Here is a 22326-nt window from a genome sequence, read left to right on the forward strand (position 1 = left end):
TGGCGTTGACATTGGTTTGGTGCTGGTGTTGGTACATGGTGTCGATGCCGAGGGTGACGATGGCGATGGTGAACTTGTTGTGGTTGGTGGAGAACGGTGCAATAAAGTGTAGTGACTTACCCGACATACTTGACATTTATGCGTGGACGGACATGCCTTCGAGGAATGATTTGGACCCAAACAGTTTAAGCACAGATTCTTCTTCTTTGCCACATTATAGCGCAATATGGGAGTCAGCTTCATAAACGAAGAGCAGTTGAAGGTATTATGGTTATCAGGACCTTCTCATATATTGCACTTTTATTGGTTGGTGGCTAGGAATGACAACTGCTTAGGAGATTGACGATGGTTTGTTTGTGACGACGGTAGTTCTGGTGAACGGTGAGTGGCCTTAGTGGTAAGAGCGTTATGATCGATCATATCTATCAGTTGACAACGAAGTTCGAGGAATGCTTCAAGATCTTCCCATGCTGGTAGTGTGAGCGAGGTTTGATGTAAATTACGATCCCACTTTGTAGCCAATTCTTCCTCCCATTTCACCTGTGTTTCGTGGTCAAGCTTGGAAGTTACCGAGTGAAGCAGTAACCCGTTGCCAATTTGTGTTGATGTGGCCAATGACGTCGACGAAGTTACAAAGATTGGCTACCGTGGGGGTGGTGATGCGTTGAGTATCGAAGATGTGTTGAAGATGTGATTGAAATATGTATCGCTTGTGGTCGAAGCGTGACTCAAGTAGCTGCAATGCTTTTCTATAATTCGCGTTGGTCACCTCCAATGATTGTATAAGAGTGGCAGCACATCCCGTAAGGCATGATCGAAGGTATTGGAACCTTTCAATATCGGAAACGTCTGGATTTTTGTCGACGAGAACCACAAACATGTTGTGAAAGTCCAGCCAATTACGATAGCAACCATCAAATGTAGATAATTTCAACTTTGGAAAATTTATTTTCTGCCGCGATGACGATGTGTTTGATTGTGGTGCTATGTGGGTGCTACTAAGTGGATTTTCAGATGTACTGGCGCGTAAGCAGCACAGCCTCTCATTGTATAGAGCCTTCACCTTGCAGTACGATTCATCCATAGCAGATCGGTGATCTTCTTCCAGTTGAGTCTCGTCTAAAATCTCCAGCTGCGTTTGTATCTTGTCGTACGAGTTGTAGTAGCGCTCGATTAGCGCAAGTTTGGCTTCTATATATGCTGCCGATAATGCATTGAGTTGAACCGACGGGATTTCAAGAGCTTGCAACCGACTCAATAGCGATGACCGTTGATTTGCTTTTACGCGAACTTCATGTGAATTGCGAGGTTGAGCCGCATCATCGGAATGGCTTTCCGACATTTATTTTTTTTTTTTTGATATTAGAAAACGAAATTAAATGTGTAGCGATGAAATTTGGTGAGCCGGCAAATATCCGGTTCGAAAGGACCAGTTTATGTTGGAGCTAGTAGCCTTTTTCTAGCTCTGGATTCCCAATTAATAAAAAAATCGAATATAATTTATTTTAACTTTATTAAATAACAAGAGTTAATCTTAACGCGTGGGTGGTTGAAACTATAATAATTCCTTTAATTATATGTGCAGCTATAGCCTAGCGACAGCGAAGATTCTTGAGTGCTGTTTGTTGTTGTATTATGCGACCGGTGGTATGATTTTGTGCCGTGCCGAAATATTCATCTTTTATGCACGCAATTTTGTATAAGTTCTTGATTAGCGGTACCTTTAATGAAAAACATCAAAACAAGTTGCTGTTAGGTGAATCGCTTCTAACGTCCTACCGTACGCTGCTGCTGCGTTGTTGTAAACCCAGTGATAAACTTTGATGCTTCAACAGATATCATGATGAAATTTGGCAGGAACGTTACTCCTATTACTATATGTACGCTTAATAAAAATTAGCAAAATCGGAGAAGGACCACGCCCACTTTTAAAAAAAAATTTTTTTAAAGTAAAATTTTAACAAAAAATGTAATATCTTTACAATATATAAGTAAATTATGTCAACATTCAACTCCAGTAATGATATGGTGCAACAAAATACAAAAATAAAAGAAAATTTCAAAATGGGCGTGGCTCCGCCATTTTTCATTTAATTTGTCTAGGATACTTTTACTGCCATAAGTCGAGCAAAAATTTACCACTCCTTTTGAAATTTGGTAGGGGCATATATTTTATGACGCTAACTGTTTTCTTTGAAAACGGGCGAAATCGGTTGAAGCCACGCCCAGTTTTTATACACAGTCGTCCGTCTGTCCTTCCGCATGGCCGTTAACACGATAACTTGAGAAAAATCGACATATCTTTACTGAACTTAGTTCACGTACTTATCTGAACTCACTTTATCTTGGTATAAAAAATGAACGAAATCCGACTATGACCACGCCCACTTTTGCTATATCGAAAATTACGAAAAATGAAAAAAATGCCATAATTCTATACCAAATACGAAAAAAGGGATGAAACGTGGTAATTGGATTGGTTTATTGACGCGAAATATAACTTTAGAAAAAACTTTGTAAAATGTTTTTGACATCTACCATATTAAGTAGAAGAAAATGAAAAAGTTCTGCAGGGCGAAATAAAAAACCCTTGAAATCTTGGCAGATATTACATATATAAATAAATTAGCGGTATCCAACAGATGATGTTCTGGGTCACCCTGGTCCACATTTTGGTCGATATATGGAAAACGCCTTCACATATACAACTACCACCATTCCCTTTTAAAACTCTCATTAGTACTTTTCATTTGATACCCATATCGTACATACACATTCTAGAGTTACCCCTGGTCCACCTTTATGGCGATATTTCGAAACGGCGTCCACCTATAGAACTAAGACTGACTCCCTTTTAAAATGCTCATTAACACCTTTCGTTTGACACCCATATTGTACAAACGCATTCTAGAGTTACCCCTGGTCCACCTTTATGGCGATATCTCGAAAAGGCGACCACCTATACATCTACCACCACTCCTTTATAAAACCCTCATTAATACCTTTAAATTGATACCCATATCGTACAAAAAAATTCTACGGTCAACCCTGATCCACCTTTATGGCTATATCCCTAAATGGCGTCCACCTATAGAACTATGGCCCACTCCCTCATAAAATACTCTTTAATGCCTTTCATTTGATACACATGTCACACAAACACATTCCAGGGTTTCCCTCGATTCATTTTCCTATGTTGTCACCATAGCTCTCAACTGAGTATGTAATGTTCGGTTACACCCGAACTTAACCTTCCTTATTTGTTTTGAATAGCTTTTGAACAGTTAGAAAGGGTTAAATTTCGCAATTAGTTTCTTATATAACTGGCGGTGATGCGCATCCGTTGATACCACTTTCGACCATATCCGACAAATTTTCGAGATGAACAATAAATGGACTTAACAGTCTTATACGAATAGAAAATGTAGTGACGCGCCGAACGCCGCCGCCGCCGTCGCCGTGCCGATATTTCCGGCGTATATCTCTAGGCGTAGCAAATGAAAATCGCTTAAGATAACTGTAGTCAAAAACAAGTAAAGGCGTCTAAGTTCGGATGTAACCGAACATTATATACTCATCGTGAGCTTCAATTGTATATTTCATTTCAGATAAATTACTTTTCTACATAACAAGTGGCACCGCCCGTTTAAAAGAAAGATGTCTCCCCATTTCCTCTTACAGTCAAACTTGATAAGTGAAATATCATTGATTCAAAACTATTTTTTCCTAAGTTATAGCTTATTATTCTAGTCTACGACCATTTTATACTTGTTTTATATCTAAGTTGCCGTGGTCTTTAACCGATCACGTCCATTTTTACTAGAAATATTTTCTGCTATAAGGAAATTTTGTGTATACAATTTCATTATGTTAATTTTTCTTCAAGTTATTGCGCCCGAAACATAGAAAATTGCTTAGTCATAAAAGGGCCGGTGCCACGCCCATTTTTTAAAATTTGAAGTTTTTCTTATTTCTTGTTATAAATCCACTTGGGAAATGAAATACCATTGATAAAAAGCTCTTTTTTTGCAAAGATATAACTTATTTTATTCGTCCACGACCCTTCTAAAAATCTTTTATATAAAAGTGGGCGTGGTCCTTGACCGATTTCGTTAATTTTTCTTCAAAACATGCTTTATAGTAAGGAAACCTCTCTAACGAATTTTGTTACGAAGGGTTAATGATTTTTGATTTATGATTAATAATATTTGTAAAATTGAGTTTATCACAAATGGGCGGAGCCACGCCCATTTAAAATTTTTTTTTTTTCAAATTTTTATCAAGAGTTTCAATATCAGTCCACACGTCAAATTTAGGTGTATTTTTTACGAAATAATCATTTTTTTTTTGTTTTCCAAAATGTTATATATTGTTACGAATATTAGCACCATTAAGGGGTACTGCCATCTCTAAGCCGATGCTAAGCAGTGATTGTATGCACATCCATAAATAACTCATTATGTATCTACATAAAAGAATCAATCATTATGTCTACACAGATGTACGTACACGCAGCGGAGAAGCAACGCACAAACACATGCAGATATCTTATCTGATATATGCAATTATAATTGTGGATGTGTCGCTCATAAACACGACGCGCATATGAGAGCTACACAATAACAATAGTAGTGTTATTGTACTTTAATAAAGGCCATTTTGCATTATTGAAAAGTGGAGTTATTTATTCAACAGTTTAGTGATTCGAACTTTAGTAGAAGATTTGAAATAAGCGGAATTGCAGTAAATTCGTTACAATATTGTGACGAATGTTAGTGACACTAAGTGATACTCACATCACTAGTCGATGCTAATAGCGTTTTCTTTTCTGAAATAAATTGTTGCCTAAGTAAATGGTAAAGCCTTAATAGAGTTACTCCTACCACAGAAAAGCTTCAACATTTATAGTTCATACAAAGAACATTTAGCTCATCATATTCACTCATATTAACAGAGAATATGTGGAACTTACGAGCTAATTAAGAGTTTCACAGAGTTGCACTGCCACACCACCATTTTATACAGGGTAAAAAGGTAACGCGTTTGCGTTGCGAGCAGAAGAAGAAGAGAAGAAGAGCAAAAGAACGAAATACCTCGTAAAGGCGTTGTCTGTTTTTTAACATAGAACAACAACCTTTGCGCAGCGTATAAAAAGCGTAACACTTTAGCCAAAAAAGAAAACTCTATAAGTAAATGAAGCCACAACAACAATAAAGCAGGCAGTCACTTGTATCTACATAAACGAATCAATCATTATGTCTACACATATGTACGTACACGCAGCGGAGAGATGCACAAACACATGCATATATCTTATCTAGGATGCTCCCAAAAGTAGGCAATTATCTGTGGAAGTATCACTCGCATATACACGCACATATGAGAAGCTATATAACGTGCATCTGTAGTTATATTATAGCTGGTAATTTTATAGCTGCTAGTAAATTCTAGAAATAGAAGCGCCTAGAAGTATGCCAACGAGAAATCACAGAGCATAAAAGGAGGTAAAGATGAAAATCAGTATTCAGTTTGATTTAAGAACGCTATCTGTTGAGAAGTAGAAGTGTTATTGTGAAGTACTTTAATAAAGACCACTTTGCATTATCGAATATTGGAGTTATTTATTCAACAGTTTAGTGATTCGAACGTTAACAGAAGGGTGCAAATAAGCGGAATTGTACTAAATTCGTTACAATATATAAAAAGTAGGGTTAGTTATCATGCGATTTCGCTCATTTTAAATACCAATCTATTCTGTGTCCAGATAAGCTCGTGTACCAAATTTTGCGAAGATATCTCAATATTTACTCAAGTTATCGTGTTAAAGGACAGACGGACAGACAGACGGACGGATGGACATGGCCCAATCAGATTTTTTTTCGATACTAATGATTTTGATATATGGAAGTCTATATCTATCTCGATTCCTTTATACTTGTACAACCAACCGTTATCCAATCAAAGTTAATTCACTCTCTGTGCAAAGCACGCTGAGTATAATAAATCCATTAGAGAGATTGATTTGACTTGATTCCAACATGTAGTCCCGAATTTTTTATTTAAAGCTTTAAAATTTGTTTGAGTATTAAATTTTACAGCAAAATCGATTTTAGTCTAACAAAATACAATTCAGAATTATCTCAAGATTCGCAAGGATTTTTAAAAGTTTTTTTCCATATTTTCTTATATATAAAAAATAAAGCTTCATCTGGAAGAAACTTTGAAACACTCTTGGGAAAAACTATTGCCAAAAAAAAAAAGTTTAAATAAAAAGTTCGACATTTTCGTGAAATTTTCTTGAATTTTCGAAAATGTTTTAAGGATTTAAGTGCGTTGTTTCAGATACAAAGTTAATTAACGTTTTTCTGAAACAATAAAATTTTTTTGAAAACGCTTTTGAAATTGGTTTGCGTAGTTTGATGAAGGTTCTTTCTTTTACAATAGAAAATAAAAAAAAATAAAAATTTTATAGACGAAGTGTGATAAAAATGGTCACTGCTATTTTTTTGTTCGCAGTTGTAAGTAATTGTATTTGCCATCTCACTGTATTGATTAATAACTTCAGTGAAATTGAAAATTTTTCTAAAATACCAAAACAGAAAAATTCAAAGTATGTTTGAGCTCTAGGCCAATATATACATATGTTTATTAAAATACAGCAAATGTGTTAAACAATGTATATTTATTTGTCGAATGGTTTGTCTTGCCAATATTTCGACTTCAATCTGAAGTCACCTTCAGGAACTTATGAAATATTGGCAAGACAAACCATTCGACAAATAAATATACATTGTTTAACACATTTGCTGTATTTTAATAAACATATGTATATATTGGCCTAGAGCTCAAACGTACTTTGAATATATTAACTAAAAGGCCAGAATACAAGAAATTAAAACAGAAAAATCTTCGTGGAAAACTAAATTGCACAAATTGAAACTAATTTGTTAAAAGAAATACTTAGAGTGTAAGAATAACTTGAGAAAAACAGCCAGAAAAAAAGAAAGTAAGAAAAGTAAGAAAATTTGAGAAAAAGCAAAAAAACATTTAATAAAACAAGAAAAGTCAAATATGCGGGAGGGAGCAAACAAGCGAAATATATCGCTTGAGCCAACTCCAACCACTTACAACCTTTATGCAAAAGGGGAGGTGATGGGGGTGTGGAAAAAATATTGAAGAAGCGTAATACTCATGCAAAAGTGGAAGAGAAAAATTCATTTTCCGCCTAATTGCTTTGCTGTGATTAGTAATATTAAACTTTCTCGCACGCTCACAGTTGTATTTTCGCGCTTTTCCTTCAGACATTTTTCGAGTTCGCATGTTTTTGTATTCTATTCGCTTTTACTGATTTTCAACGTTTATTTGTGCCATTTAAATTTTTTAAAACTAACAAGATATTTCCTTTTTTCCATTTAAATTTTTCAAATTATGCTACACTTACGGATATAAGTATTGACGCAAGCATTTTTCGCAGTTTTCATCTTCTTTTGCTTAAGCAAAATATATTTCGAAATTTTTTATAAGAACATGAACAAACATGAAATCCAATCGTATGTCTTAAGTGCCTTCTAAGACATTGACGAAGCTTTCAACAATGTCTCTAAATGGGCTTTCATGGATGGTCTTAACTACTTTGAATACATCCAACCGTATTCAACTGGATCGGCTGCATGTTAAATTGCAGGAAGATTACTTTACAGCGGTGGTTGCATAAAGCCACGAAATCGGTGGACAGGGGAACGCCGAAGGGCGGGTGAACACTGGTCAACAACCAACTGCTCAGGCGGTTTGATTTGGAACCCGTCACACGGCTTAAGCAGATGACATTGTAATTGCCACAGGTGGAAAGCGCCTGCTAATCTTTGCTGAATCGGCTTTTCGGGATATACGTACCTATGCGTCTAATGTCAAGTTGACAGCCAACGCTGAGAATACAAATATGTTTTAGTTTACCAAGTGGTACAAGGTCTCTCATTTGGTATTTACAGCAATTTTTAAGCCTATCCTATACTATAACGAGGACTCTGTTTGGTGGACATCCACAGAAAAAGAAACAACTGAAACAAATAAGGAAGGCTAAGTTCGGGTGTAACCGCAATGAACATAGCGTAAATAATTGCAGCGAAGCTTAGTGCCTCGGGGCAGCTTGAGCGCAGGCCATAAGTCCATAATAGTTTAGAGTCATTAATTCCAGGACAAACAGCCTACCTTATTCCATATCTGCGCTTCGGGGCCATAATATAGGTGCTTGGTTGGCGAAAGGGTGCCCACACCGATGGTTCCAAAGAAGTAGGTAGAGAAGGGTCTCTGGTATACTGTGCTGATTCAGAAATAAACAGATCCTACAAAGCAGTAGAAACACTAGAAGGCAGCAAATAAGGCAATAATCTCGCATAGCACAGCATCTTTAAGTGTGTTAGAGTGACAGTAATCCCTGGAAGGAATCAGAATAGGGAGAAGCATATATCTGTGCTGGATCCCAGAGCATGTGAGTATAAATGGGAATGAAAAACTGGCTGAACTTGCTAAAAGTGGATGCAAGCGCGCGGCTGTAAAGTGTCAAAGATCATGTGTAAGTCTTTCAACCTTAGAGTGGCAAACTTACTCCAATAATTAAAAAAACAGGACTGTCGACTCACTGATTGGGCACTGCATTCTGGAGTCACATGCTCTTAAATTAGGTTTGGTCAGTGATAGCAGATAAATGACGTGCGGGTTGGAGAAGGAAACAATGGAGCACATTTTGTGCTCGTGCCCTGCGGTAGCCAGGCTAAGACTTTAGCTACTAGGTGTGATAAAGCTGTCAGATCTGGAAGCAGCAAAGGCATAGATCTTAGGAACCTGCAAGTATTTGCTAAGAGGACGGAGCTATTTTATAATATAGAGCCTGGGTTTTGGTCGGTTAACAAACTTCTGAAATCATTACGGATTCATGCAGTCTTTGTGAGGTTCTCACAGGTTGGAAAATTCAAGCTTACATAACATATGTTATATGTGGAAACTCGTGAAAATTCTTATTCGAAATACGAATCTTCAGTAGAATTTTAAAATATACACTAAAATTTGGTAGATTTTTTCTGAGTATTAAGTTTTGTAGATAATTGCGATTAAAATATTATAAAAATTCCGGTCCTGATTTTTGGCAATTTTTTTTTTGTCAGCTGAGTATTGTTCTGTATGAAAATGCTCAACTCAGCTGACAAAAAAACAAAAAAATTCTCAAATATAAAGAACTTTTTTAGAGAATTAAGATTAACCCTTTATTTTGCAAAAATTTAATGACCTACAAATCTGCATTCTCAGAAAATTCTAAAAATTTTAAGGAATATTTAAAAATTTTACTGAATATTCCTTATCGAATTCCTTGTGCCCATTCTTTTTATGTGAGTGTAAGTTTTTCATGGGAAATTTTTTACAGTTAACGCACTCGCTGTCTTGGGTGGGCAGACGAATTGCAATTACAAGGATTGATTGCGTATGAAAATGTTTGAAGGCGCTTTGAAAAAAAAAAAAAAAAAAAAATAAACAGTAATAAAACCCACAAGAAAGTTGCATAGAGTGAAAAAGTTTGAAAGTTATTGGCGAGCGGCTTGAAGGTGTCTCATTTATCATGAGAATGGTATGAGCAGAAAAAAAAACACAAGTAAAAAAGCCTAAGTTCGGGTGTAACCGAACATTACATACTCAGTTGAGAGCTTTGGAAACAAAATAAAGGAAAAACACCATGTAGGAAAATGAACCTAGGGTAACCCTGGAATGTGTTTGTACGATATGGGAATCTAGTTTACAGAGATATCTAGTTTACAAAGTTTTTTCTCAAAGTTATAATTTGCGTCAATAAATCAATCTAATTCCCATGTTTCATCCCTTTTTTCGTATTACGAAAATATATATCGATTTTTGCTCAAGTTATCGTGTTAACGGCCGATCAGAAGGACAGACGGTCGACTGTGTATAAAAACTGGGCGATTTCGATTTCGCCCATTTTCACAGAAAACAGTTATCGTTAACCTCCAATGCCCATACCAAATTTCACAAGGATTGGTAAATTTTTGTTCGAATTATGGCATTAAAAGTATTTTAGACAAATTAGATGAAAAAGGGCGGAGCCACGCCTATTTTGAAATTTTCTTTTATTTTTGTATTTTGTTGAATGTTGACATAATTTACTTATATATTGTAAAAGTATTCAATTTTTTGTTAAAATCGGACTTTTTTTTTAAGTGGGCGTGTTCTTCATCCAATTTTGCTTATTTTTAATAAGCGCATCTATAGTAATAGTAGTAACGTTCCTGCAAAATTTCATCATAATATCTTCAACAACTGCCAAATTACAGCTTGCAAAACTTTTAAATTACCTTCCTTTAAAAGTGGGCGGTGCCACGCCCTTTGTTCAAACTTTTACTATTTTTGTATTCTTTGTCACAAGGTCAACGCACCTACCAAGTTTCATCGCTTTATCTGTCTTTGGTGATGAATTATCGCATTTTTCGGTTTTTCGAAATTTTCGATATCGAAAAAGTGGACTTGGTTAGAGTCCCAGGAACCTATATACCAAATTTCATCAAGATACCTCAAACTTTACTCAAGTACTATCGTGTTAACGGACAGACGGACCGGCGGACACTGCTCAATCAAAATGTTTTTCGATACTGATGATTTTGATATATGGAAGTCTATATTTATTTCGATTGCTTTATACCTGTACAACCAACCGTTACCCAATCAAAGTTAATATATTCTGTGTGCAAAGCACGCTGAGTATAAAAATGGGAAAAACTCAAAAAAAAAAAACCTCTCAACATTAGCATCACTCGCTGGAAATGAAAATCAAAACCATCAGCTGCAAGCAGTTCAAATTAATGTTGATAAGTATAGTTGAAAATTGTATTTGGTAGGAAAAATGCTGTTTAACACTTGAATAAATAACGAATTTGACGTGAATGCTTTGAGTATCTATGAAGTGGTTAAAAATCAAAAATCATCCCTAAATAACGGTGTACGACAATACGGTAGCCAAAAAATTATTAATTACCCAAAGCTGAAACATCTCTCATTGATGCTGCGGGACATCACGCATCATTTGATTTGACATTTTGACTGCTTGCCGTTAACCAGCCAACGCCTCATTGTCATTGTACATTTACTTGCTGCAGAACTAAAAGGACTACCTTTTACAAGTTAAAATGTTGCCCAAATATTTTATGTAAAAAAAATTAATATTAATTTAACGTGTCAATGAAGCGTCCAATCTTTGTACTTAAAATTTGGCGTTGAAAACAAAACATTTTTGGTTGCTTCATTGTAAATAAATATTTGAAATAATTTTTGTGAAAAATGTTGACTTTTGTGCTTTGTATGTCTCTATTGTATGTATCTTGTACCAAGCGTGCACTAAAGCTGGAAATTTTTTACAGTTATATTTTTTTGTGAGTAACCAATTGCTAAGTCAGCAGGGTCACGTGCGTTTGAAATATCAAATTAAAAACTTTTAACAATATACATATATGAGGAGGTTCATACAAAAAATGCATTAATTACAAACGAAGAGTTTCGAGTAAATTTAACAAATAACATACCAAAAAAAAAAAAAACAAATTTAAATGATAGTAGGGGAAAGTGGGGTAACTTTGACACCTTTTTTATGAAAAAATATATTCCGAAACCTAATTAAACTATCTAAAAAGCAATGTCGTTTTCCTCTAGGTGTTTATTGAGGTTTTCAACTTTTGCGAAATTTTTTTTCATAAGAGGCCGGAGAACATTTAAATTTAATATTATTTGAGAAATCCCATTTTGTCAAAAGTAACCCCCCTCGAAGGTGCACCCTTGAATTTTGCATTAGCACATGTAACAAATTTATTTGTTTTATCAGTTTTGTATGCTTTCAGATAAAACCTTGATTTGTAAACTAAATTTTTTTTTATTATTTTGCAAGCAAAAACTTGCAATATTCTAAGTACAATGCTATGAAAAAATTAGATATACCACTTCGCAAATAGCAAGGCTCCATTGGTGAGATATATAGGAGCCCGATTTCTGATTGTCGTGAGATGATTTAATTCCCAATTGTCTATTTAATCTTAAGTAGCATTTTTTTACAAATGCTCCCCTCTGAAAAACGTCAAATGTACCACACCAAAATATTTTATACATTATACTGCATAATATTTTTTGTTTGATTTGTCTTTCAAGATTTTGTAAACTTAAATACTTTATTAGGCCAATTTGCACAACGGCAAGAAGAAAAGAGATAGACCCACCAATAAGTATACGGAAATTATGATTTTAGCCATGTCCGTCTGTCTATTTGTATGCAGACTAGTCCCTCAATTTTTGAAATATCTTGATAAAATTTGGTGAGCTGGTATATTTACCTACGTGTTCGATTAGACATTTGTCGGAAACGGCCGGATCGGACCACACTAGCAGATATCCCCCATACGACCGATTTTTCAGAAAATTGGATTTTTGTCATACCTGCCTCAATTTATCACATTGAAGCTCCAAACATCACCATATGCTTTCGTATGTTGCTCATATTGTTGTCTTAAAAAATGGATGGGATCGGTCGTTTATGTAGTATATAGCCCCCACAACCGATTGTTCAGATAAGAAAGTTTCCGTAATTACTGCCCCATTTTAAGAGCTAGAGGCTTCAAATTCCAACGAATGCTTACGTATATAACATATATTGTTGTGTGGAAAAATCATAGAGATCGGTGGTATATATAGTATATATGGTGGTATATTTAGTATATATATATAGTATATATATATATATATATATATATAAATATATTTTCGCAATTTCTGCCCCATTTTAATAGATAGAAGCTTCAAATTTCACCAAATGCTTACGTATATAGCATATATTGTTGTGTGAAAAAATTATAGAGATCGGCGATATATCTATATATATAAAAATTAATCATGGTAAGTGTATGTTCGGATGCCTAAAATTTGAAAACTACTGGACCGACTTTTATAAAATTTTGTAGGTATATTGTCTAGGTACACGAATACATTTCATACCACTTGGTGGCTAGGGTCCTGAGACCAAAACGTAGACCCGAGTACCACTAGAATGTGTTCATACAATATGGATATTAAATGAAAGATGTTGTTGTTGTTGTTGTAGCGATAAGGTTGCTCCCCGATAACACCCCCAAATGAAAGCTGTTGATAAGTGCTTTAGTGCAGAACAATTTTCAAACCTCTGCATAACTAGGGTCTCGAGATATAGCCCAAAACTTGGACCCAGCTACCACTAGAATGTGTTTATACAATATGGATATCAAATGAAAGCTGTTGATAAGGGCATTCGTAAAGAGTATTTTTTATACCGCTGGGTGACTAGAAGTAACAAGAAGGTTCAAAACATGATATGAAGCAATATCTCATGCCATTACTTAGCGGGTATGGGATTAACCATGCTATTTTATATGCGAAAAATTTCTTTCCACGTGGTGAATCTCATGCTCTCGTATTACGCACAGTGTTGAATAGCAGCAACTCTCGATTACACATGTCGCCCGCTCATGCTATAATATTCGGTGATGGCATTATATTGTAACGATTTTACTTGCAATTCCTCTTATTTGCCCTTTTGCTAGGTTCGTATCGCTAAACTGTTGAATAAATAACTCCAATACTGAATAACGGAAAATTGGCCTTTATTAAAATACTTCACAATAACACTCAAACTGTGCAAAGAATAGCTTAATAACCAAACTGATATCTTAAATGAAACTGACTTTCAAAATAATACTGCTATTGTTCGCTAGATATCGTCTTAGTCGTAACTGCTTGACAACTCAAATCAAACTGAATTCCAGCGCCTCTACAATTGTCTCCTTTTATACTCTTTGATTTCAACCTTCGCATCTTCTAGGCGCTTCCACAATCTACTAGTCCAGCAGCTCTCAAACTTCTCAGCTGTAACTACAATTGCACAATTTTATAGTTTTTCTCATTGCATACTTATAGGAGTATCTCAGATATATGCATGTGTTTGTGCATTGACTCTTTGCTGCTCGTATACGCACATGGTACATATGTGTAGACGCAATTATTGTTTCGTTTTTGTAGATACATAATGATTGAATTATTGATGTGAATTCGCGTCACTGCTTAGCATCGGCTTAGAGATAGCAAAGCACCTCTTAGTTTTGCTAATATTCGTAACACTGCCCTCCACCTAAGTCTGATCGTCCCGATCAGACAAATTTCTCGATCTAAACGTTGCCAGCCTCTCCAAATGGACCACTTTCATTTTGGTTCGTGGTTTACCGATGGTTTGTATGCGGTACACTACATCGTTGATCCGTTTTACAACTTTGTATGTGCCTTCCCAACTACACTGTAATTTCGGGGATAAACCTTTTTTTACGTTGTGGGTTGTATAACAGCACCAAATCTACTTCCTGAAAACCCTCTGAATTAATTGCTTTATCGTATCTGGCTTTCATCTTGTCACTCATAATCTTTGTTCGTTGCCTTATCAGATCATGTATTTCTCCTAGCTCTTCTTCCAAATTACTAGTGGATTTCTTGACATTTCTCTCCGCATTGGCATCTATCCCAAACTTCAAATCAGCTGGCAGTCTAAGGTCATTGCCAAAAATTACTTTTGCAGGGGTTTGGCCCGTTGTCTCATGCACTGCTGATCGGTAAGCCATCAAGAATAATGGTATGCGGGTATCCCACTCTTTATGGTACTTGTCTATTACTTGCCTTAAGTGCTCCTCCAATGTGCTATTGAATCGTTCTACCATACCATCAGATTGAGGACGCAATGCAGTTGTTCGTGTTTTTCGAATGCCCAATGATTTACACATTTCCTGGAACACAGCTGATTCGAAATTCCTGCCTTGGTCAGAATGTAACTCCATTGGTACACCATACCTTGCAACCCAATTGTTTACAAACACTTCTGCTACCGTTTCCGCTTCTTGATTTGGGATTGGGTATACCTCTGGCCATTTGCTGAAATAATCCATAACTACCAGTACATATTTCTTTCCGCCGTTGCTAGTAGGAAATGGACCGGCGACATCCATAGCGATCCTTTCAAATGGCGCACCTGAGTTATATTGCTTCATCTGGCCATTACTTCGGGTTCTGGGCCCTTTCCCTCTGCTGCAAACCTCGCAGTTCGCAATCCACTCAGTGACCGACTGACGGCAACTAACCCAATAGAATATCTGTTTAATCTTCTCGGGCGTCTTCGTGGTTCCAAGATGACCTCCGCTTGGACCATTATGGAGCTCGCTGAGCACGTCAGGAATCCTCTTTCTCGGAACAACTATCAGTTTCTTTTTGCATTTACCATCCACATTCTCCCATACTCGATGAAGGCAACCGGATATCAATTCTAAACTGTTCCACTGTGCCCAATATACTTCGCAATGGGACTCTCTGCTGACATCTCTTATCTGTTTGGTCTTTCGTTTCGTTCGAGCCCTTGCATAACACGTGACAGATCTGTATCTTCTAGTTGACACTTTCTTAGCTGTTCCTTGTCTCATTCATCTGTACATGTTATAGGCATTAGCCGGACATCTAAAATGTCTTCTTTAGCCTCGGCTTTTTAACAGTGCTTGCATTCCAAACTACATGGTCTTCGTGACATTGCATCGGCATTTCCATGGGTACTACCTTTTCGATGCTCAATGGAAAAGTCATAGCTTTGTAGTCGCTCAATCCACCGTGCCAATTGTCCTTCCGGATTACGGAACTGCAGAAGCCATTTCAAAGCTGCGTGATCTGTCCTAACACGGAATCGCTGGCCGTAGAGGTATTTGTGAAAATGTTTAATGCACTCTACCAATGCCAACAGCTCTCTCCGCGTAACGCAGTAGTTCCTCTCTGGTTTTCCAATCGAACGGCTGTAATATGCAACTACCTTCTCCTGTCCATCGACCAGTTGTGATAAAACGCCTCCTATAGCATATCCACTCGCATATGTATCTAGAATAAATGTTGCTCCTGGAATCGGATATGCTAACATTGGGGCAGTGCACAAACGCTCTTTCAATGTTTGGAAAGCCACTTCTTGCTCCTTCTTCCATTCAAAAGTTTTATTTTTTCTTGTAAGCTCATGGAGGCTATGGGCTACGCTGGAAAAATTTGGTAAAAATCGGCGGTAATATGTGCACTGCCCAAGGAAACTTCTTAATTCATGTAGGTTCTGTGGTCTTGGCCAATCCTTTACAGCCTCTATCTTTCCGTTCGCAGTGCAGATGCCCTCTGATGTCGTCCAGGTACACCAAGCATGTTTTCCAATGTAGTCCTTTCAGTATCTGGTCCATGAGTCTCTCAAAAGTAGCTGGTGCATTGCAAAGTCCAAAAGGCATCACTGTAAATTGCCAAACACTGAAGGCTGTTTTCTCTTTATCTTCCTCCTTCACCTCCACTTGCCAGTAGCTGCTTTTCAAGTCCAGCGTGGAAAACCATTTCGTACCAGATAGCGAGTCCAGAGTGTCGTCAGTTCTTGGCAATGGGTAGCTATCCTTTTTCGTTACGTCATTCAACTTCCGGTAGTCCACGCAAAACCTCATTTTTCCATCCTTCTTCTTTACAAGTACTACCGGTGAGCTCCATGGACTAGCTGATGGTTCGATGACGCCGCTGTCGCTCATTTCTTGAATGATTTGACTCCCAACTTCTCTCTTCGCCAGTGGAACACTACGTGGAGCTTGACGGATCGGCCTCGCATCTCCAGTGTCAATTTTATGTTTCACAACGTTGGTGCGGCCTGGTTTAGAACCATCCTGGTCAAATATGTTCGCGTATTTTAAGAGAAGTTGTTTTGCCTTAATCTGATATGCTTCCTCAAGCCCCTGCGTCCATGATGTGATGTCATTTGAAAGATCAGTATTACTAGCTGAAACGTGTTCCTGGAGCTGTTCACAGTTAATAACTACTTCAACCTCTTGGCATCTTCCCAAAATAGCTTCTTTAGTCAGTTTGAGTGGTAACTTGAACTCATTGAGTACTCTTACCGGAATATGTCCATCTTGTTTTGTCATAGCCAGGGTTTTTCCTACTATATGCTGCTTCGACAACCCACAATTTGTTTGTCCCAAAATCTCCATCAACCTTTGCCCAGATGACTGCTTCGGATTTTGGTGGTATTTGCTGACTCTCTTCCACCAGCACTCATTTACTGCTGTAGCCTCTCTCGTAGCCGAATTTAAGTGGTACATCCATTTTTTATATCGCATCGTCTTGCTTTGCATGTCGATCTTGATGCCCTGGTCGATTAAAAAGTACACTCCAATTATGATTTCATCAACAATTTCTGCCACTATAAAATTGTGTACTACCGTGACGTTCCCAATTGCAAATTCACATGATGCTTCTCCTAGAACCGTGCTGTCTTCTCCAGTGGCTGTACGCAATATTGCTCCATGCAATGGTCTTATCTTCTTGTTGACTAAATCCGCTCGAATGATGGAATAATATGCACCCGTATCTACAGTCAGTAAACGTTCCCTTCCATTCATATGTCCTCCGACAGCAAGATTGCTCGACCTTCTTCCAATTTGTGAGATAGAGATTATGGGGCATTCAATTGAGGGAGTCAGCTGTCGCCCCTTGCCGCTGACTCGCTTTAGTTTAACGATTGATTTGTCTTGGACATTTGCTCATCTCCTTCAGCTCTGCGTTTACGACCACGCACATTGTTGGAACTGTTGGGGTTGGTGTTGCAATAACACGCAATGTGCCCTGACTTTCCACACTTAAAGCATTTGACTGCATCATTATTCTTCTGCTGCGGACCCTTCAATGCTTCCAAAGTTGCGTCTACCCAGTCTGGCTTTTCCACTTCCACGCGATGGGCTTTGCACGCTGGCTTACTTAAAAGTGAGGCTGTTTCCTGAGTCAGTGCATGCATACCGTTTCAGCAAATGTTAGTTTTGGATTCGCATATGTAGCCCGCTTCGTTTCCACATCTCGTATGCCATTTATGAAGCTCTGGATTTTTACCCTTTCAGTGCATTCCACGGGTGCGTCCGCATTTGCAAGATGAGCCAATCTTTCAATATCTGAAGCAAACTCCTGCAATGTCTCATTTGCTTTTTGGTAGCGGTTTTGCAACTCAATTTGGATTATCTGTTTCCTATGCTCGCTTCCGTAACGCCTCTCTAAAGCGCTCATCAATGTTTCGTAGTTGTTCCGCTCGTACTCTGGGATGGTCTGTAAGATTTCCGCAGCTGGTCATTTTAACGCTACGAATAGAGCTGCGACTTTATCTTCAGCATTCCAGTTGTTCACTGCTGCGGTCTTATCAAACTGTAGCTTAAAGACCTGGAAAGGTACAGAACCGTCAAAGGATGGCTTTACCTTTGGATTACTCGCTGAAACTGTTGGGCGATTTAATTGCAACTCCTATATGCGACCTCCCAAAGCTTCTATCTCAGCATCAATTTTGTCCTCGAGCTGCACAATTTTTGTATCCCGTGCTTCCAGCTTTGATGTTACCCTTGCTTCCTGTGCTTCCAACTGCGAAGACATTTGCGCCACCTGCAATGATAAGCGCTCCTCTTGTGTTTCCATCTTAGATGTTATACGTGTCTCTTGTGACTCCAGTTGGGATGCCATATATGTCTTCTGCTCTTCGAGCTGTGTAGAAATTTGTATTTCCTGTACTTCAATCTTCGATGTTATGCGTGTCTCCTGCGATTCCAATTGTGATGACATATTGGTGGATATTTGTGATGACATTTCGGACATTTGTGCCGATATTGCAGCCAATATCATGTTCAGGTCTGTGTTCGCCATTGTCTGCGGTGTTTCATTTTTCTCTTCAATTTTTGCTGTTGTCTCATCCTCATCAGGATAAAAGACATACTCGTCCACATCAATTCCTTCTGCTTCCATTGCCTCTCGTAGCCGTGCCTGAAGTTCGAGTTTAACGCCGCTTGTATTCAATCCACGGCTCTCCAACTCCTTCTTCAGTTGCTGAATCTTCAATTCACTGAACTTTGCCATGTCCTTGTTGTCCTCCGGAATTTATTCAACAATCCCACTTCTGACACCAATTGTAACGATTTTACTTGCAATTCCTCTTATTTGCGCTTTTGCTAGGTTCGTATCGCTAAACTGTTGAATAAATAACTCAAATATTGAATAATGGAAAAATGGCCTTTATTAAAATACTTCACAATAACACTCAAACTGTGCAACGAATAGCTTAATAACCAAACTGAATGAAACTGACTTTCAAAATAATACTGCTATTGCTCGCTAGATATCGCCTTAGTCGTAACTGCTTGACAACTCAAATCAAACTGAATTCCAGCGCCTCTACAATTGCCGCCTTTTATACTCTTTGATTTCAACCTTCGCATCTTCTAGGCGCTTCCAGAATTTACTACTCCAGCAGCTCTCAAACTTCTAAGCTGTAACTACAATTGCACAATTTTATACATCTTCTAGGCGCTTCCAGAATCTACTAGTCCAGCAGCTCTCAAACTTCTCAGCTGTAACTACAATTTCACAATTTTATAGTTTTTCTCATTGCATACTTATAGGAGTATCTCAGATATATGAATGTGTTTGTGCATTGACTCTCTGCTGCTCGTATACGTACATGGTACATATGTGTAGACGCAATTATTGTTTCGTTTATGTAGATACATAATGATTGAATTATTGATGTGAATTCGCCTCACTGCTTAGTATGGGCTTAGAGGTAGCAGCACCTCTTAGTTTTGCTAATATTCGTAATAATAAGACTAGCAGCAAATACTCCTTAAACATAAGATGGTGCATTGTAGAGTTTTAAACTTTGTGGAAATTGTAGGACGACTGTAACTGGAATTGAGCATACCTTTTGCTATGCTGTCCGCCTGATTTTTTAAGGCTGTATAACTCTGTAATTTATTTTGCCTTTGGAAAAATGAGCTATTTGAAAATAAGCTGGCTGAAAAATATTGGCATAGCAGCTTAAGTTAAATCAACAATTGAAAATCTCAGCCAAGCGATTTGTAAAAGAAGCTAATTTTTCTATTTGTTTCTTATTTGCTCGATATAGGGCGTGTTCGAGCTGCAGCAGTGTTACTTTTTATGACAGCGCATAACGTTCTTCAGCAAAATTTGAGCGCGTTCGTTGAACGAAATGTTGACAATCTTTGATCATCGCTAGGAAATTAGAACCTTCCATAAACTAAGAAGTACTTTAGCCATACTACTGTTATTTTTTGGCTGCTCAAACACACCCATATTAATTGTGCATTAAATCTAAAGTATAAAACTAAAAAATGACTCCGGTTGTTATGTCCGCAGGATTTATTTGGTTCATAGTCACAGCCAACAATAGCCAAAGCAATAATAATTTACATGGGTTATCAATTCTTTCTCTGATTCAAATGCTGAACTACCTGCGATACCGTCATCAGCTCAGTGTTATCATTGCCAGTAGCGCCAATAACACCAAACTCATGCCTGAAACACAGAAATCGTTTCACTCAATAGCGGAAGTGAAATGTACTACGCAGTCACTACTGAGTAGCGTCAAAAATTCGCTTGGAGTCATTGAGCTACCATTGAGCTGGCACCGCCATTGGCGCTGGCGTTATGCAATTTACATCACTAAAATTGCGCGAATGCCCAGGCTTATGACTTTTTTAATCCAGATGGTGAAAACAAAGCAGGGGCAAAACGTAAGGTGAATTCCTATCGCAACCGTCCCACTTTGTGACGAACGAAGGACTCTACAATGCTCCCTCTTATTAATCTACTCTCTTTGGTACTGGTATTATGAGCGGGCGAAATCTGTCATTCGGTAGTTCCTGCTAGTCATATAATGCCATCTACGAATATTATAGCATGAGCGGACGACATCTGTAATCGAAAGTTGCTGCTATTCAACACTGTGCGTAATACGAGAGCATGGGATTCACCATGTGGAAAGAAATTTTTCTCATATAAAATAGCATGGTTAATCCCATACCCACGAAATAATAGCATGAAATATTGCTTGATAGCATATTTTTAACCTTCTTGTTACTTTTAGTCACCCAGTGTTATAAAAAATACTTTCTAATAATGCCCTTATCAGCAGCTTTCATTTGATATCCATATTGTATAAACATATTCTAGTGGTACCCGGGTCCACGTTTTTGTCTCAAGACCCTAGACACCCAGCGATATGAAATATAGCCTATAGCCTATTCGGGTACCTAGATAATATACCAACAAAATTTTATAAATGTCGGTCCAGTAGTTTTCAAGTTTTAAGCATCCGAACATACACTCATCACGATTAATTTTTATATATATACATTTAATAGATTTAATATTTTTACAGTTTATAAGTAAATTATGTCAGCATTCAACTCCAGTAATGATATGGTGCAACAAAATACAAACATAAAAGAAAATTTCAAAATGGGCGTGGCTCCGCACTTTTTCATTTAATTTGTCTAGGATACTTTTATTGCCATAAGTCGAACAAAAATCTACCAATCCTTGTGAAGTTTGGTAGGTGCTTAGATTCTAGAACGGTAATTGTTTTCTGTGAAAAAAGGCGAAATAGGTTGAAGTCACGCCCAGTTTTTATATACAGTCTACCGTCTGTCCTTACGCTAGGCCGTTAACACTATAACTTGAGCAAAAATCGATAGATCTTTACTAAAATAAGTTCACGTACTTACCTGAACTCACTTTGTATTGGTATAAAAAATGACCGAAATTCGACTATTACCACGCCCAATTTTTCGATATCGAAAATTAAGAAAAATGAAAAAAATTCCATAATTCTAAACCAATTACGAAAAAAGGGATGAAACATGGTAACTGGATCGGTTTATTGACGCAAAATATAACTTTAGAAAAAAAAACTTTGTAAAATGGGTGTGACACCTACCATATTAAGTAGAAGAAAATGAAAAAGTTCTGCAGGGCGGAATCAAAAGCCATTGGAATATTGGCAGGAATACTGTTAGTGGTATTACATATATAAATAAATTAGCGGTACCCGACAAATGATGTTCTGGGTCACCCCGGTCCACATTTTGGTCGATATCTCGAAAACGCCTTCACTTATACAACTACCACCACTTCCTTTTCAAACCCTCATTAATACCTTTAATTTGATACACATATCGTACAAACGTATTCTAGAGTCACCCCTGGTCCACCTTTATGGCGATATCTCGAAAGGTGGCCGACCTATAGAACTAAGGCCCACTACCTTTTAAAATACTCATTAACACCTTTCGTTTGATACCCATATAATATAAACGAGTTCTAGAGTGACCCCTGGTTCACCTTTATGGCGATATCTGGAAAAGGCGTCCACCTATAGAGCTAAGG

The sequence above is a fragment of the Eurosta solidaginis genome, unplaced genomic scaffold (genome assembly GCF_040869045.1).
Source record: "Eurosta solidaginis isolate ZX-2024a unplaced genomic scaffold, ASM4086904v1 ctg00000118.1, whole genome shotgun sequence".
Classification (NCBI taxonomy): Eukaryota; Metazoa; Arthropoda; class Insecta; order Diptera; family Tephritidae; genus Eurosta; species Eurosta solidaginis.